Raw genomic sequence first — 19,446 nt, 5'->3', positions numbered from 1 at the left:
ACCTTGTTTTCTCCAATGATCTATTTTTTTATCTTTGTCCTTCAGGACTTACATTAATTTTAGATGTCTCAATATATGCTTTATTCCCTAGATAAGTCCTACAGAGTGTAAATCACTTTAGATATTCCATTGCTCCTTTGGGCTCCTGGTCCCACCTTGCCTGACATGAACACTGTTCCATAGAAGCTTTTAAAATCAACCTCTGTGTAACTGACTCACCAGGTTAACTGACGGTCTTTGCATGTTTCCTCTAGAAGGCAGAGCCTGAGCTTAAAGTGCTGACATGAGGGACATACAAGCCCAGGGTGATTAAGATGAGGAGAAAGGGAGAAGTGAGGCGATGAAAGTTGTGGAATACTGCAAATCGCTATCAGGATGGCCACCACTTCACACTGAGTTCAAAAGAGGTACAACAGTTCCCTGAGCAGACATGTTTGCTCAGCACAAAGGACTTTCTCCTAACACGTTGCAAGAAGAAGTTCACTTTGTTGGGTCCATTGGGAGAAAAAAAGAGAGGAGATTCACCTGCTGATCCCTCCTGACTCTCATTTCTTATTGGTCATGATTCACCATGTAAGGAGACTCTCCCCGGCACTTTCAAGTTGCATCATCAGGCCCCTGGGTAACCACTCAGGAAGCCAGATCCCATGCCTACAACACGACATTTCACTCAAATCTAAAGTGGAAAGGTGACTTAGTGTCAGTGGATGCCACCGAAGAGAGAGAGGGACGAAGTTTATGTAAGGAACCTGAGAAGATGCACAAGATTTGTTTCTAAGATTCTCTAGGCTCCTCTGTAAAAGGTGGGACTGATGCTCTCTGCATCAAAACCCATGACTACTAGGCTAGTCTCTAGTATTTTCTAGTCTTCTACTCTAACCAGATGAATTATACGCTTATTAAGAACCAGTTATGTTGATTACTAAATTTTTCTGCCATTTATACTTGTTATTAGAATTATACAATTTAATGAAATACCACGTAAACTGATAAAATGAGTGCCAAAAGAATGAGAAGTGTTTGCAGGAACATTAAGGAGACTGTTTTGGAAAGACTATAAAAATTGCTGTCAAAGTAGGATTATTAAGAGAGACAGCTCTATGCTAAAAGAGTAAATCTTAAAAGGTCTCATCAGAAGACCTTTTACAAATTTTAGAAAACTACAAAAATTTTTGTAACCATGTATGGTGACAGATAGTAACTAGAGTTATTGTGATCACTTCGTGGTGTATACAAATACCAAGTCATTATGTTGTACACCTGAAACTAATATAATGTGATATGTCAATTGTATCTCAATAAAAATAAATAAGTAAAAGCTTAAAAAGAGAGAGAGAGAGAGAGAGACAACTGTAAAATATTTGCAAGGGAGCAACGTAAAGAATCTTCACGCAGTTGCTTCCCCCATGCCTTTACATTCTCGCTCCAGGGAAAACCATATGTAAAGCATGATCTATGTGGTAAGGCAGGAAAGACAATATGAAACTCCAGGCAGCACGTTCATAATCAAAGAAAAGCCCTTGGCTAACAGCAACAAAAATATTGGTTATTTTATCCACTTATTATATCTACCTGTAAACTAAAAACAATTTTTAGAGTTATCTATGCACTGTTTTAAGATTCTTTGCTTTAACCAGCTATTTTGATTCACCAACTGTAATAGGATGGTCTTGGTTATGCTGTGGGGACAAATAACCCTCAAGTCTCAGTGAATAACACAACAAGCGTTATTTCTTGCTCACCCTAAGCCTGCAGGTCCTGGAAACCTGTCCTCCATGGATGACCAGCTGAAGCACTTACCCTGTGAAGCCTGTACCCTCCTAGGTCTATGCGGAAGAGGAAGAGAAAACAGGCAGAGTCCTGCATAGGCACTTTCATGCTGCCCGGAAGTGGTGCACTTCCCTTCTGCGTTAACCAAAGCAACACACACAACTGCCCCTAAATTCGAGGAGGTGGAGAAGCACAACGTTCCCATGCGCCAGAACGGGAGGAGTTGGATGGGAGCAGCGACACCCATCATGCCGACTTGCTAGAGTACCCAGCATATGGAACAGCAGAGCTTCTGCTCAACTAAATGGAGGAGTTTGAGGTGCAGAAACTTACCAGTTTTTCTTTAAATAATTAAAGTAAATATTTAAAATTGATAGCTTAGAGATTATATTTTCAAGACTATTCTTTATTACTAGGAGCTCATAACCAATTAAAGTAATTCTAGAGAAGACTTCTAAATAATATGGAAATTGTCAACCCCCAAAGTTTAATTCAGCCCACAAAATTTATTCTGTCATCAAAATGTAAAACATTTCTCTTAATCATAACTTCTGTTCTTATATTTAAAAAGTAAAGAATACTAATACATTAAAAACCCCATAGCCAAAAACACAAAACAACTATATGTTATCAGTTGAACGCCAATATGGTGGAGACTTTATTTTTTTTTAAGGATTGGCACCTGGGCTAACAACTGTTGCCACTGTTTTTTTTTTCTGCTTTATTTCCCAACCCTCCCCCGCCACCCCCCTCCCCTCGCCAACCCCGGTACATAGTTGTATATCTTAGTTGCAGGTCCTTCTAGTTGTGGGATGTGGGACGCCACCTCAACGTGGCCTGACGAGCGGTACCATGTCCACGCCCAGGATCCGAACCCTGGGCCACCACAGTGGAGCGCGCGAACTTAACCACTTGGCCACAGAGCCAGCCCCTGGTGGAGACTTTATTTTTATTTTTTGATAATGAAGATTGGCCCTGAGCTAACATCTGTTGCCAATCTTCCTCTATTTTGTATGCGAGACACCACCACAGCATGTCTTGATGAGCGGTGTGTAGGTCCAAGCTCAGGATTCAAACCTGCAAACCTGGCCTGACAAAACAGAGTGCATGAACTTAACCACCAAACCACTGGGCCAACCCTGATGGTGGAGTCTTTAAATGCCCTCAGATACAAAAGTTCAATTTAAAAATATTTTGTATTTGGAAAATGATTCAAAAATCATCCATTTCTTAACATTTTTCTTTTCTCCTTCTTCATTTTAAAATGAATTCCATACTTTTCAATGTCCACTGTTAAATTTTTTAAACTTAATTTTGAACTCCAAAAGAGTTTTCTATTTAACTTATTAATTATATTTTTAAGTTGTACCGCAACTTTTATGCTACTCTTTTCTAGATTTATTTGTTTATAAACTAGTTCTTTGGCAAATGAAATAGTGACTGCATGTGTGTCTTATATCTCAGCTTGTGTCCACAAATGTTCTAGAAATGAATAGAATTTTTGTATGCATTTGCTCACCTATTTACCACATATACCCTATCCTGGGCCCAATTTCCTTGACTCGAGGCTGCTTGCTATAAACAACAGGTCCAGTTCAACAACTGGGTCACTAGAGAGCAAGGGAAGGAGAAGACAGCATCCTTTATTGGCCGCTGTATTCTCTGTATAATGCCATGCCTACCTGATGGCAAGCTTCTTTATTAGAAGCAGTAATACCCCGACATTTTTATTTTGTCTTTAGAAATGATAATAAATTATGTTTTTATTTAACTCTTTAAATTTCCTGAACTAATTGGTACATTTTTCAATCTGCCTATGATATGTTTTGAATCATTAGTGAAAAGTTACATACACAAACTATTATAATATAAAAATGTCAGGTCGGGGATGTGTAGAGCGGATGTCTACTCAGATTCTAAAGATGGATCAACCACCTTTTGCTTTGTCTTTAGTCTAAGCAGCAGCAAGTGCCCTGTGGACTTTAGGGGGATGCGGAGGGAGAAGCTGTGGTTGGAAAGAGCTCCCAGGGTTATTCTGATCGCCCCTCAATCCCAGCCAGGGGCTCATGCGCTGGAGGCAAGTCGTAGCACTTGGTGAGAAATTGCTGGACTGCTTGCAAAGTCCACCATGACCTGGAGCAAATTGCCTAACTCTTAGCCTCAGCTTCTTCATCTGAGAAACCACTTATCTCCTAGCATCATTTTGAAGGTTAAATAAGATAATAACCACAAAGAACCTTGACGCTGTGTTTACTTACAAACTGGTTTGAAATCTCATATTGAAGTCAGTGTAACAAGTTACCATCAAGATTCTTAAAAACAATAACCAGCAATTAAATTCAAAACTTAAAATAACAAAAACAAAACACTTACTGTGTGTTTATAATTTAGACCCATGTGTCTAATACTTAATTTCCATTAAGTTGAACTTTTTTCTGATCCTTTGTGCTTATTTTCCTCAAAATGCTAGAAAAGGTGTTCACAAACTATGTGTCACTACCCACTGGTGGGTAATGAAATAAGTGTAGTGAATTGTAACTAGCATTTTTAAACGAAATAAATGGAATGGAATAGAATAGAAACAATTAGAACACATCACATGGTTTTTTAGCAAGAACTGTGTACCTTACCTTAAATGGGTCATGATGTAAAGTGTATTCCTTATTGAGCATTAAAAAAAATTGTAAAATACTCCTCTAGAACAAGCACAAATGAAATCTGGTACATTTTTCTACTATCAAATAAATCAGATTTTATCTTATCATCTCTTTAATTAAGAATAATAAAATATAAAATTTTTTAGCCATCTATCCAGCCAAGTTTTTCTTTAGTAACACTTATATCAGCGTATGTCCTTTGGAAGGATTCTTACACAGCTGGTATCTTGAGTAAAGCGAGTCCACGGATGGAGGACAGGAAGTGGGCCTCATTACACCCCCAGTTACTGCTGCTGAGAGGAAGTTCCGGGGTCTACACAGGCAGTGCCACGGCACTGAGCAAACGGTGGATCCAATTAGATTTGCACTCCTTGAAGGAGGGACCTGTCCCACTTAGGTGGCTTTAAAATGTCTTTCTATGTCACATCAAGGACAGAATACAGCTCCAGAGGAGAGGAAACAGCTTGTCACAAAGACCGGAGGCACAGGGCCTCTGAGCAGCAGAGCGATTCCTGAGGCAGTAAAACCTTTCTGGTTGTGCCTGCCCATTAGGGACGAGGTCGCCAACCCCAGGTCCACAAATTGGGCCAGCATCCAAACACTGCCCTGAAAGACACGGCAGCAGAACCAGGCCACAGGATCCTGAAGTAGCCTTTACAGGCCATTGACATTATTGTTCAGAATCAACCATACGTGATTCTCATTTGAGGCTTTAGTCATTCTCAAGAAATCAAAAAATGCCATTTTTGTAATGAATCTTCCCATTCAAGGGAAATGGGTTATCCACACCAGTTAAATCAGAATTCTGACACTCAGCAAGGACTAAACCAGGTGAGTGGCCCCCTTTCAAATCCTCCTCAATGAGGCTGATGTCTGCGTGGCTCTGCTACCCACTGAGCATGCATATACAGGTGCCACCAGACAAAAAGTCTTTCTGGTTCACCACTGTACCGCAGGATGCCATAAAGGAAGTCACGGGCTGGGGCTGCCATTAAGGCCGTGACAAATTTAATACCCTATTACTTGCGTTTTCTGCACTAGGATTTCATTCGGTGACATCACTGGATACAACTGAAGCTGAAATTTGTGTGACATTTTTGCAGGTGTTGCTTTTGACCAAAAACGTTATTTTACATAGTTTAGCCACTGTGCAATGCTTTAGGTCTGAAACTAAACCTCCGGAAATCTAATGAGGTTGAAAAGAAAAGTGAAAGTTAACGGCCACGGCTTTACAAAGGCTCATCCTCCCTCAGGCTCTAAAGAGTCAGTAACTGAGTTCAGTAACTGAAAATTAAATTAGAAGAAAATGCCACCTCCGCAGCTCTCACTACCTTTAGCATTAATGGTACTAGAGAATGGGGTGGGGGTTGGGGGTTCTGCTCAATAGAGCCATCGAGAAACTTTCAGAGCCTCGAACGGTATGGAAATCTGCCCTTAAACCATGTCATAAGCTTCCATTGGGTTTTACTTTGCCCTCTCTCTGTCTTCCTTTTGCCTGATAGCCATATCTTGTAGTAAATTTCCTCTTCCCTTCCCTCTGTTAGTTTTTTCCCTTACTCAGTCTTAATTTCCATTTTTCCCTCTCCCTCACTTCCTCTTTCTTCCATCAAGTGTTTGATTTCCTCCCTCCCATATATACATCTTTAAAAGAATGGTTTAACTAATGACATGGTTTTTGTGGTTTGCCCTGTTCAGAATCTGAGAGAAAAAAGCTAAGGATTCTCCAGTCCTAGGAAAGCATAAGATTTTGACTTTATCTGGTCACATCAAATGAACAGACACCACTTTCTCAGGACGGCATTATCAGGCCAAGTGATAAGGGCGAGCAGGAAGGACTCACCAGCAGTGGCCCATATTCTTTACAAAGGCAGAGGCAGGGGCAGAGAAAAGAAAACAAATTAGACCTTGTCAGGATCCTTCCCATTCTTCAAAGAAACATCTCTAAAAAACAATCAAGCAAGCTTGTCAATTTGGCCAAAAATCAGCGATGCTTTAATATAATAAGGTAGTACTGCCACTCCTTTACCGCTAAACAAATTACTAAAGAAGCTAACTGTATTATATAGCTATAAAGAAATAAAGGCTATTTTATCATAATTTGATTACGCTACAAAGCACTCTGCATAGCAATTCATGGATCTAATTTTAGTAGTAATAATCTCTTGCCCTGTTATGTAAATGGGAAAAGACTTTCTACAGGCTTCAGATAGAGATAAGGTTAGGATCGAAAGCATGCAAAGCCATAGTTCAATTCCTCTAAAGTGGTCTGCATCATATGTTACAGTGCATCTTTCTGCCTTCGCACAAAGCTAGTAGCTGCTGAAATTCACCTTCCTTTCCTAAATGCTACAGATGCCTTCTGAGAATTTACCCATTCAAACTAAACCCAAGTCCCACAACTACAAAACAATAAGGGGCATTTAAAAATTTCTCAAAATACTTTCTCTTTTCATAACTTTTTCCCAATTTCTGCCCTTCCTGTTCAAGAAAAGACATGTTGAACTTTACAGCGAGTACACATTAGTTCTCACTTCCAGTTCTTGTGGTTCCACTCATTTTGCATAAGGTTTGACCACCAGGATTGTCCCCTTCTGACTAAGGCTCTGCAGGCCACAGAGATGCAAGTTCTGGCCTGGCCCCTGAGTAGACATGACTCCGACCCAGCTTCACATGTTGGAATGCAAGAGGAGAGAGAGAGCGGTCTATTCCTCAGGGCTCTTTGGTTGCTCTTTGAAATCAATTTTACAATAATACAAAAGTTAGCTACCCCCAGGAGGGGCGGGACCTCAGGGACACCTGTAACCACCTGATGGAACTGCCTGGCTTCCTTCTTCACTGGCACTTTTCCTTCATCTCTCTACAGTGTAGCTTCATTCACTCCTGCTGCAGACTTTTCCCCGCACCCTAAAAGACGGTGCAGACTACCACCAGCCCTCCTCCCACGGCTTCACCATGTGGGAAGGCGTTGCCCTCTGTGTTCCATGCAGGCACAAGATGTCCTGGGAGAGGAACTTCCTTGATTCTGCTTAAGTCAGATGCTCCCTCCTCATGGGCCCTCCGCCCACACCACCTGCCATGACCGAGAGGAAACTGTACTGTAACTAGTGTCCTCACTAAGACTGATCTAAGTGGGATTGCAACATATTTTCACTCTACGTGGGCTATGGCTTTGTGAGTTTGCATCAAGGCCGGAAGAGAAGAACCATGAAGAGTTAGATATTGACACTTGATGCTAAGCACATCTTTTTCAACCTTTCAACCTTTTCCCCTTCGATTTAAACACTACCTTTATTTCCAAAATGGCCCCTTTATTCCAGGATTCTATACCTATTGTTCACAAGGGGAAAATCTTTGTACATACGTAAGCTTTTCAATACTGATTTTCATTGATCAAGAGATTAAATATTTCTAGAGAGCGGCCAGGCTGGGACATGATGCCTACTGTTGATTAATTTAAATTAGAGCTGTTATCTAAGCAATACATGAGGGAAGATAGAATGCCTAGGCATAGGTATATTGTTTTATTCTTTGACTTTATATAGCCATTACCTCTTTAAGATCTCCCCTCACCCAGACCTCTCTAACCTCTCCACGCCTACCTCAAGAAGTACAATAATCTTAAATAGCAAACCCTTTGCTAAATTTTTTGTGATTTTTTTCTCTCATTTCTTCATAAATATTTGAGTTAATCACAAACTTCAATCCCCAAAATACAGACTTCTGCATAATTCTTTGGAATATAAAAAAAAGAAGTTACTATTTCAACCCAAATTGCAATATATTCTTTTCCTCTATGCCCCAAAAAAGTTTTATTATACTTTTATGAGCTTTTCTTTCTGCATAGCACTGCGAACACATGGCCATTACAATCAGTGCTGTCAGGAAAGGGAGTATGAGCTTTAATTCAAGGTCACAAATTAAATTCCAATTTAATTTGATTAAGGGACCAGCACAGTGGTGCAGCAGTAAAATTCGCATGTTCCCCTTTGGCGGCCCAGGGCTCGCCAGTTCGGATCCCGGTTGTGGACCTATACACTGCTTGTCAAGCCATGCTGTGGCAGGCATCCCATGTACAAAGTAGAGGAAGATGGGCATAGATGTTAGCTCAGGGCCAGTCTTCCTCAGCAAAAATGGAGGATTGGTGGCAGATGTTAGCTGAGGGCCAGTCTTCCTCAAAAAAAAAATTTAATTTGATTAGGTCACCTACGGGCTGTGTGGCATTGGTTAGGTCTCTTAATGTTTCTGGGTCCCAATTTTTTCATCTATGCAATAATATAATAAGATATGTGGAGATGCTTAGTAAACAGTAAAGTGATATACACAGATAAGGGAAAAATAAGGCATTGTATCAGTCAAGATTCAACTAGGGAAGCAGAACCAGTATATACATTTTCATATGTATTTTATATTTCTGTATATATTTATATATACATACATTTCTTTATATACACACACACACATATATAGATATATACATACATAAATGTTTATACATATGTGTGTGTGTGTGTACGGATTTATTACAGGGAATTCTGGGCTCGGCAGTCTCTGCAAACTGCTCCACATCAGCTTGAGCCCAAAATTCACAGGCAGGCGGGAGTGAAGATCACAAACAGGCTGGAACCCAAGAAGAATAGACTAAAGCATGTCTATTCTTGTTGCCTATGACCTTGGTGACGAGTATTCTGCAGAATCAGGGGCCCCTCATCACGAAGCTCAACATGTGTACCTGGCTCAGGAGTCAAAGGAATGAATGAAGACTGGGGGAGAGGGAGGGAAATTGGAGGCCCAGCTGCTGCTCTTCAGTCCAATGAGGTGAGTGTAGGACTATTTCAGTTTTCCTTCCTCTCTGCTACCTGGAGTCACCACACCTCAGGGATGGCCTCGTCCCTCTTTAAAGGATTTCCACCTGATTAAGTCAGGACAACTCAAGGTATTCTCTCTTTTGATTAACTCTAAATCAATGGATTTGGGATTTTAATTACATCTGAAAAACTCCTTCATGGCTGCACCTAAACTAGTATTTGACTGAACACTGGAAGAAGGTGTGCGTATGCTACCAGATGACTGCTGCTTCCATCTGCTCTTCAACTGTTGCAAGAAAATCTCCCTTGAAGCCCATCTCCCATGAACCAGATGCATAAGACAAAGGGAATTCTGGGGAAGGTGACACATCACAAAGCCATCCCATGATAAGTAAGAATAGATTCTATCCTGGAAGAAAAATGTAAGCAGCCTACTACACAAATGCCAAAGATGGCGCAGGGAGTCATTCTCTGTCCTTATTCTTCCCTCTTCCTCTGCCCGGCCCTAGACTCAATCTCCCGCACCCGCTCTTCCTGACAAGCAGCACATCTCTGTGGTTAATTGGTCCTGAGTGGGATGAGCGCACTTCGAGGGGAACTTGCTCTTCCTCTCCCTGCTCCCAGCCCATCCTGAGCTCCACATTATTAGAAATGCAGTCATTGGTGATGACCTAGTTTTGAATGTAAGACGCTGTCACCACAGCACCATGTTTCGCTTTCGTTGTGGACAAAGGATGTTTTTCCTCCTCCTTTAGAAGTTGGCCTGGGCCCTCCTCCTACATCCTTGCAGTGTCTTTCTCTCCTTAGTCTTGGCTCTGAGGAAGAGGTTAGATGTGTATTTTTAAACACTCTCTCTCCTCCACTGTTTCTTTCTTCACTCTCCTGAATCGTAGGGCGTATACAGGTCAAAGCGCAGTACGGATGGGACTATTTGAGGAATTTGTTTTCAATGCAGTCACAAAATAAGTTCTTTGACTAGGCCTTCAGGTATTTCTTGATAATTCATGATTACTAGTGGAAGAAACTTTTGACAGTATAGGTTCCCAGGATCCTGACTAAAATAAAGTTTGATTTATTGCCCATTCTCTCTCTAGTATTGAGGGTCATTCTCACAAGCTATAGCTTAAAGCTTTCACCAAACAGCTCCCCAACCCACACCTGAGGAGACAACAGAGGCCACATTCAGTGGCTATGCATCAAGCCAAGCCTCCTGGCAGCCCTGCCATGGTGTTGCTTCCACTTGTCATAATGAGTTCCTGTTTGGTGCACAGTGGCCGAGCCTCTGTCACACAGCCCTGTCCTAATATCCTGGGTCTCCATCCTGGTATACCAATTTTCTGCTTGATTCTCTGCTTCAATCCTTGCACCTACAAAACTAATGCTTTGATGTGCCTCTTACACCAGGTCTTCCGAGGGTACTCAACTGCCTCTGAATGCCAGTTGCTGTGACTGGGTGTCCACTACCTATGGCTGGATCTCCTGGAAGACGCCTTCAATTCCATCTGCCTGGACCATTCCTTCTTTGCCTCTAGCAGTCATGAAACAACCCTGTCCTCTCCCTCCCCCAGTGACCTATTCCAGTCACTTGCTAGCATGTACATTTCTTGCCTACTTGTGTGTCAGTTTCACACTCACTGCCCAACTGTCCCAAATGCTCTGAATATCTACTGCCAGCACTTCTCCTGAGAGCTTACCCCAAGGGTCTGTTTGGGTTCTCAGTTCTGGGCCCTACCAGGCAGGTCCATTTTACTACTGATCAAACAATCGTGGTTGATAATTATGAACATGTGATTTTTTTTCACAAGATGCAAAAATGATGCAGAAGGCAAAGTATATCAAGAATAAATTTCATAAAATCTTAATGTTTCTATGTTGACAAAATGATTAAATACAAAGCTAATGAAAACCTCAATGAAGCAATTATAGGTGTTGATTAGAATGCAGTTTATATTTAGTATAGAAAGGGATTTCTTTCTTTATTTCTTTCTTTCACATTCTGAAACATACAGTTTTGAGCCAGGAATTGTGCTAAGCATAAGGAATATAGGATGAATTTACATATCTATGATATACATGCACAAACACATATTAATGGCCCTTTGAGTTTTCACATCCTAGAGATTCAGACAAATGAAAACAAATAATTACAGCTCATAATGAAAGCCCACAGAAATGAAAGTGCTTGATTTTGTCTAGAAATGTTGGCGGAGGCATTTTAAGAAAATGAACTCAAGTTGACTCTTGACGGACAATTAGGATGAATTCAGCAGACAGCTAAGGTGAGAAAAGGACCTTCCAAGTAAATTGAATAGAGGGGCAGAGACATAAAGAAGAATGTGGTACATCTAGGGAACTGCAGGGAGTTCCATATTGCTAATGTCTAGGATTGGTCCAGGAGCAATTGTGAGTAGAGGCTGGAAAGGTAGGCAGGTCTGAACTCATAAAGGTCCTAGTCAGTCATGCTGTGAAGTCAGGACTTCATCCTGCAGGTGATGAAGAGTTACTGGAGGATTTTAAGCAGTGGAATGATAAGAATTTGTTTTGGATTGAAAGGGAGGCTATACAGAAGGAAAATTATGGACAAGTTCAAACAAAAATTTTTAAAAACCTAAAATAAGGTGATTGCATAGAAAACAGAAAGGCAAGTGTAACAGACAAGGAGATGCACAGCCCAGAACGTCTTCAAGGATGAAGGTTCTGACATTTCTGTATATTGTGGGACAACTCGGAAGCCATTTTAGTTCCCAAGATCCTCTTGGCTGAGGCTATAGGGCCTGCGTCACAGTTCAACTCTCCCCTCTGCCTAATCCTCCCCCTTGCTCCCTCCCCTTCCTTTCCACAGATGTTGATTCAAAGCAGAATCTGTGCCCCAACTTGTAACAGAGGAGGAGTCAAGAGGGGATAGAGACAACTAAACTTACAGCACAGTTCGACGAGGAGTTGGCAAATGAAGGAATCTCCGAGAACTCCAAGAGTTCAGGTTGGTGCAGCCTACTCAAGTGGATGACATCCAAAGATGATAAGACAATGGATTCTGGTCAAAGTTCCTATGGAACATTTTTGTAAAAAATATTCATTATGCATTTGGTGAGTGGAAAATGGGTGAGAAAAGGGCTAGAGAGAAAAACTTTGGTATCCATATAGGTGCAAATGATTATGAGAAGAATAATATTTAGAATAAGGTAAGAAAATGAAGGAAGACAGATTTCTAAACACACCCAGAATCCTTCAGTCATTTCAGCTGCATTCCCAATCGCCAAGTTGCTAAGTAGTGAATGTTTTTAATTTTTTTCTTGGTGATATTCTTTTCTTATTTAGTGTGACCATCTTTACTGGAGTGTAAAGTCGTTAAAGGAAGGGACTGATTTTATCTTTTTAGCTCAAAATACCTTAAATGAGTTAGAGGCTCAATACTAATGGGATATCAATATTGTACAATATTAATACTGTAAGAATATAAAAATGGAGCACGTCCCAGTTGTAGGTTGGAATCTTCATTATCTCTAGGCTGAAGATGGTTGCTCTAAAGACTTCCAGGTTTGTGTAACACCCATTTTGCTGTTTAATCTGTTTTAGCATTCCTATATCAAAGTATCAGTAACAGTAAAATTTTGTATCAAATTTCTGCTTGGTGTGCAATGACTGCCTTTATTTTATGCTGACTCTTTAGGAAGTCTTCTTTTCGTTTGGTATGTGTCTTCCAGCTCAGAGTCATCAGCATACAGCAGTCCCAAATGACTCTCTCAACAACTTTTAAGGATCCTCACAGCCAAAAGAACCTCTCAGAGGATCAGAAGCACGGCTAATACCAGCTTATGGATTCCTTATTACATCCTTACGCATGAATAAAACAAGCTAGACCTATTACACAGCTATTTTCTTTCCGTTGGTGACTGGGAACTGATCTAAAGACAAAATTCATGGAACCCAATACCCCACCTTATACAACCTTCTTGGCAGCCGAATTAGTCAAGTCGTAGAAACTATGCTACACTCTTGCCCAAAACACCCTTGCAATGGCAGGACTACAGAGTGGGCAAATTAGAATGTAGTCAATCCACAACATCCATGACAAGTACTGTGCCAGAGCAATTCAATGTCTAGACTACTTGTTTCAGTCAGGAGATTAACTGGCTTATCTCAACCCCAAGGGTAACCTTTGGCTCACATCCAGGAAGTCGGCAGCCCTTCAGGTTAGCTCCTCACTGATCAAGCCATCAGCTGCTTGCCTAATCCCAGCATCGTACACAGAATTACAGAACTGGACTTTTTTTCCATACAATTTTGGATTTGAGCTGGTTATTTTTTTAAGGTTTAGTATGCTATCTTGAAAATAATTTTTTTTAACAAAATATTGGTTGGAAATTTCATTATAATGGTATGCCCTTGGGTAACACCACTGTAATTCTTTAGCTAGAAAGAAAAATTGTATGTTTATTTTAATTAATATTAAAATATATAATAATATAAAAATTAAGTAAAATCTTAACATTAATAATATGCTATTAAATAATTATTAATTATATTTGTAATAGTGTTAATGTTAAATAAACATTAATTTATAATAATTGTATGTATAGATAATATCTCCTGGATATGACCTTAGGAACACTGCTTACAAAAAATTAACCAATTCAAGAAAACCAAAATAAGCTTCTATTTCATCATTATTTGCAGCATTTTTCTTCGAGGTCATTTTCTTTTCTTAAATGGGCCACAATGATTTCAAAAAATGCCAAATCCTCTCAGTTTTAAGGACCAGTATGATGCAATGGAATGAGTTTAAATTTGAACTCAGTTGAACTTGTGCAAACCACAGACCCCCTCTGGGCTTTCGTTTCCTGCTTATAAAAGGTGGTGGAGTCGTGGGGATGTCCCAGAGATGAGCCCTGAGCGCTTGTCCTCCGGTTCTAAACATTCTATGGTCTCAGGCGAGTGGAGAACAGAACACAGCCCAGGGCAGGGGTAGCTAAAGAGGGTGTCAGAGAAAATGTGAGTAAATAAAGACTAAGATGGACCTCTTTCCTACTGTCATTGTTGTGGGTGTTGAAAAATCAAACTTTCCAGAAAAAAAGTAAGAATTCTTACTTTTACTTCTTTTACTCTTCTTATTTTCACTGTGCCAAACATCTGCATGTTTGAAAACATTGAGATACTTTTAGCCATGCATTTAACCTGAGTGTTTGTGTTCTATAAACAATGCTATTAAATCAGAAGATTGGTGCTGAATAGAACTGCTACTATGATGATTATCCATTATAGTCAATATGTTTACCCCTTACTCTTTGCCAGGTATCGCGATAAGAGCTTACTTAAATTATTTTGTTTAATGCACTCAACAACCATTAGTTCATTAATGCTACCTGTATGATAAATATTATTTATATCCCTATTTTATAGAGAAAAGAATCTGGAGCTTAGAGGGGCTAAATAACTTGCCCAAAGTCACTCAGTAGCCGATGTGAAATTCTTTCCCATGTCTGTCCAGCTCCAAAATGCAGGCTCTTAACCATGGTATTCAATATTACTGATATTCAATATTACTAAATTCAAAAACTTATAAAATTATATACAATGGTTCTTTTTTTAAAAAAATAATGAAGTCTATAAAACATTTATCAAATTGTAATGCTACTTTATGGGACTTTTATTGGGGCTAACTAAGGGACTTTATGGACTCAAAAACTGGAAACTGACTACTGCAATTACTTGTTCAGAATAAAAGCCAGGCTTGAAAGTCCTTCTTTGCATTGAATTTCAAATGTTCCACTTTGAATGAAACAGATGTTGAACTTTAGATTAGTTCAATCTGCATTAGATTTATCCTGTGCACACAGTAAGATAGTACGAACATGGGCACTTACGCTACTTTCTCTTTAGGGACACCTTTCCCCAGACCAGCTTCATCTGCAATTTAAAAGAGGTCTTTTCAAAGAAATAGAGGATTTTACTTAAAAGCATAAGAATTAGTCGAGTGGGCCTGAGCCATGGTCCATCCAATATTCTGTCTCTTCTAGGAGCATAAGGGGGCATGTCATGTGATAGTCGTCTTCTATCATGTGAAACTCAAAAGGTTAGGGATACACCCCGAGCCTTCTTGATATTTTTCTGACATCTGCGAATTTAGATTAACCTTTCTTGAAGCCTATGTTTTAGTTTTTCATGATATAAAGTTCCATATATACGCTACCTTTTGGGTAAACTAACACAGGAAACATCTTGGATTTGTGGATTCCTGATCTACTACTGCAGATATCGGTGGTGTTCTCTAACATGAGTTCAACGGACTCCTGTTCTCCTGGTGAGGCTCGTCAAACCTACCCCAGGTCCAGTTGTTTACTGAACTCCTATTCTCTGTTAAAAGGGATATTAGCAAGTATTAGGTGCTAAAGACATATTAACATCAAACTAAGACTTCCTTCTAGACATAATCAGAAGGACTGAGTAAGAAATGAAAAAGGATTCGCTTTGGAAGTCAGCGGCTACTGGAGGCATTTTATGTAGGGAGCACTGCCTCTCTAAACAACTAAGCACCATGTAGAGGGACAGGACTTGTGTGCCCCCAAATTCCCAAAGAAATCATTCTAACTGTCCAAGGATATTAGCTCATCTCTGCTAACTGAGACATCCAAATCACAATTCTGTTTGTCCTGTGAGTATAAAATAGAGACTTTCAGATAAAAGTAGAAAATGAGAACATATCACTGTATCAAAAAACTCAGGCACTTTCTCAAAATATTTTAGTCAAACTACAACCAGGAAATAAGGCATACTGTTTTACCTTTATCACTCTTAAATTTACCCGGTTCAGGCTTTAAGCATTTCCACCTGTTTCTCGCATGTCTGGATTTTGTGTACAATCTGTGCTCACTCCGTCTATGTCCTTTGTGATATCATGAGCTTCAGGCATATCCCCTCTTAGCCTTCACCTCCCCAATCTGAAGAGGCATTTTAGCCTCTCCTCATTTCTTCATTCTTTTCATTATAAAAAGTAAACTGAATTGGAAATTTGGTTGTTTTTAAGTTTTTCTATTGAATAAATTTTCTTAGTAGGGTCTACCTAGTGTTGGGAGTACCAAGAAGTCTACATTGAACTGAGTTCCTTCCCTCAAACTACAAATCAATGAGAGCTATTGCAGTGGTTTCCCCAAAAGAATGCAACCCTCAGCTGTTAACTCCCCTCCCAAACCTTCTTTTTTTAGACCCTGTCTCACCTCTATACTTACCTTCTGGGGTTTGATGCAAATACCAAAAGCAGTCCTATGGACAATAAAGTTTCCAAAACTGCTTGGTGATGTTGAGGTGCAGGCAGTGAATTTTTTCTTGTCCACGTACATAAGTTTGGGGGTCATTTTTGGATGGATATCTCAACACTTCAGATGCTTCCTCTCCCAATCAGGTATGTTAAGTTGGGGATTAATTGGGCAGTTTGGTGCATTGCAAAGATCATTATACTTGGAGTTCATTGGGGTTCTCCTACAAGTCACCTTAATAACTGGAAAACTCAAGCTTTGGGATTCACTTTCTTCTACCAAAAAGCATTCAATTGAGAACTGGTTTTCAAATTCTTCCAGAGACTCATTGAGATTTTTTTGATGCCCTTCCTCAGGCTGTTAGGCGATGAGGACCAAGGAAGGGTGATTGAGCTGGTGGAGTTCTGGGCACCACTCCTCCCCACCAACTTCATACCTCTATTTTATGTATTTGCCTTCCTCCTAAGACTGTCTAAGACAAGAATTTCTGAATGTGAGGGTGATCTTACTGTGACATCTGTCATTCCACTGATCTCCAGGGTTGATTTGGCTGATCTGGCTGGCTAGGCAGGTGTTAACTTCCTCCCTCACCGCTCCATGTGCATCCCTCCAAAAGCTGCATGCTCCATTGAGGAAGACTACCTTTCTAATAGAGGAGGACCGCTCTTCCCTCAAGGGTCTAACAGTAACTGCACTCCCCTGCTGGTGCCTCCAGACAAGCTCTCAAGGTCCATTTGTAGGGTGTTCAATCTTCCAAGACTCCAGACATATCCAAATGAGGTGCTGCTTGTGGTAGTCTGCTTTTCTTTAAAAACAAATTAAATTAAGTGAAACAAGAATTTCGAAGAGCTTAGCAAAAAGGAAGGGAAGAGAAGGGAAGAGAGGAAGGAATGAAGGAAGGAAGAAAGAAAGAAAGAAAGAGAAAAGCCATCGGACTATATAATATCTGACGGCCTTGGAATGTGTAAATCTCTATCATTGTGGACTTGATAAAACAGTAGTCATTGAAACTTTTATTACTGTAAACTTTGTGTATTATATAGAATTAATATTCATTCACATAATTCTCGTAAAATTCATAATTCTAATATTTCTATCCTTTCTTGGGGGTTTGCTGTATGCTAGACACTTTGCTAAGGGCTTTCCTTACGTATCACTTTTCACTTAATTTTCACAGCACCTCTTGGGGTGAATAGCATTATCCCCATTTTACGAATGAGCAAACTAAGGTTCAGAGAGGTTAAGCAATTTGCCCAAGGATTCAGCCCTGGCAAGTGACTTCTCTAAGGTTCAGACTCAAGTCTGCGTGACATTACAGATTAAGCTCTTAAACATTAATGCGCTTAAAATGCTTCTCTGAACAGAAACCATTCGCATCGGTAAATAAATACAACATAAATAAATATGACCCAAGTGGTCATATTACAAAAGCAGAAAAATTTTATTTTTGGAATTGTAGCTTACAAAGAAATAAAGAAAGAAAATAAAAGCTAGCTCCACAATGAAAATTTCTCTTTGCCATAACTCAGTTTATCATAACAAGCCCAGGGTCCCTGACAAATGCATTGGTAGATATAGATTACCTTGTAGAGAAACAGCAAATTGAGTTGTCTACCTTGTGTAGGTGAAATTTCAATTGTTTTCTTTTTTTTCCCCCTTTAAATCACTATTTTAGTATATACGAATGGTTAAAAGAAGTAGTTAACCACAATTTTATAATTCTTTCGTATATGTAGTTTAGAAAGCTATAAATGAGTAAAGGATTAAGGCTATAAAGTTCCCTAGTAAGGCCCACGTTGTGTGTATAATTTTGGTATGGATATATTTTATATGTGCAATTACTCATAGATATAAAGTAAACCCTTGTAATTTCACCAACAATTGAGCCATTGTGGCTCAATCTCATGCACTTCAAAACGACTGCTTTGACTTCAAATGACCAACTGGAATGAAAGCTAATTGACGGCTGCTTCTTTAATCTTCTTCATATCCCCCTACTCTCTGACCACTCCACTTACATAAATGTTACTCGACTCTTTCAACTTCAAGGATATTCCTAGACTATTCTCCAGAACGCAGTGTCATCTTCCCATCTGTATGTACCCACCTTTTCCAGACTCTCCTTCTGCAAACCTCCTCAAATACACCATTTTCCATTGAGATCTGATTATTTTTAAAATACATCCATCTCTTCTTTTGCCAGCAGCCCAATGGTACAATATAACCCATTATAAAATTGTAAGTATAGCATTTAAATATATTCATCTATTTATAATATAATTTGTTATATTTTATTCATGTTAACCTTTTATATTGTTAATTTCTTGATGTGGCAGAGATTGGTTGACCATTCCTCAAACACATCTCACCTGTTTGGACACACAGTTGGACTCCATTCCTGATCTTGCCTTGCAGTTAGATGTGGCCATGTGATAGAGTTCTAGCCAGTGGAATGTGATTGGTGGATGTGCCCTTCCAGATATGGCCTGTAGAAAACTTTCAAGCAGTATCTTCCATGTTCTTTCATTCTGCTGGATTTATACAGATGAACGTGACATTCTCACAAGTCATGCCTTGAAGATGGTGGAGCCCACAAGATGAAAGGAGCCCAGGTTCCTGAATCACCCAATGCATTAACAGGAAAACCTATTCTCCTCCTATATGAGTGAGAAATGTCTACTGAATATGAACCATTAGATATTTAGAATACATTATATATTTTATATGCATTATAGTTTGAGGTCTTTTGGCATGATTAAACAAAAGTGTGTTCAGTTCCTGAGTAAATATTTAACAAAAGTAAGCATTATGATAAAAGAATATAACTAGCATTTGTTGAGGATCTAGTGGTAGACACTGGCAGTGGTCTGCCAGTCATTCCACTAGGTACTTCACGTAGGCTAGCTGTTTAATTCCCTCACTACCCTTTTAGTTGGTCATAACCAGGGCACCCTCCAGGAT

Source organism: Equus caballus, chromosome 14, assembly GCF_041296265.1.
Source record: "Equus caballus isolate H_3958 breed thoroughbred chromosome 14, TB-T2T, whole genome shotgun sequence".
Classification (NCBI taxonomy): domain Eukaryota; kingdom Metazoa; phylum Chordata; class Mammalia; order Perissodactyla; family Equidae; genus Equus; species Equus caballus.
Note: the sequence above shows the minus strand (reverse complement) of the source record.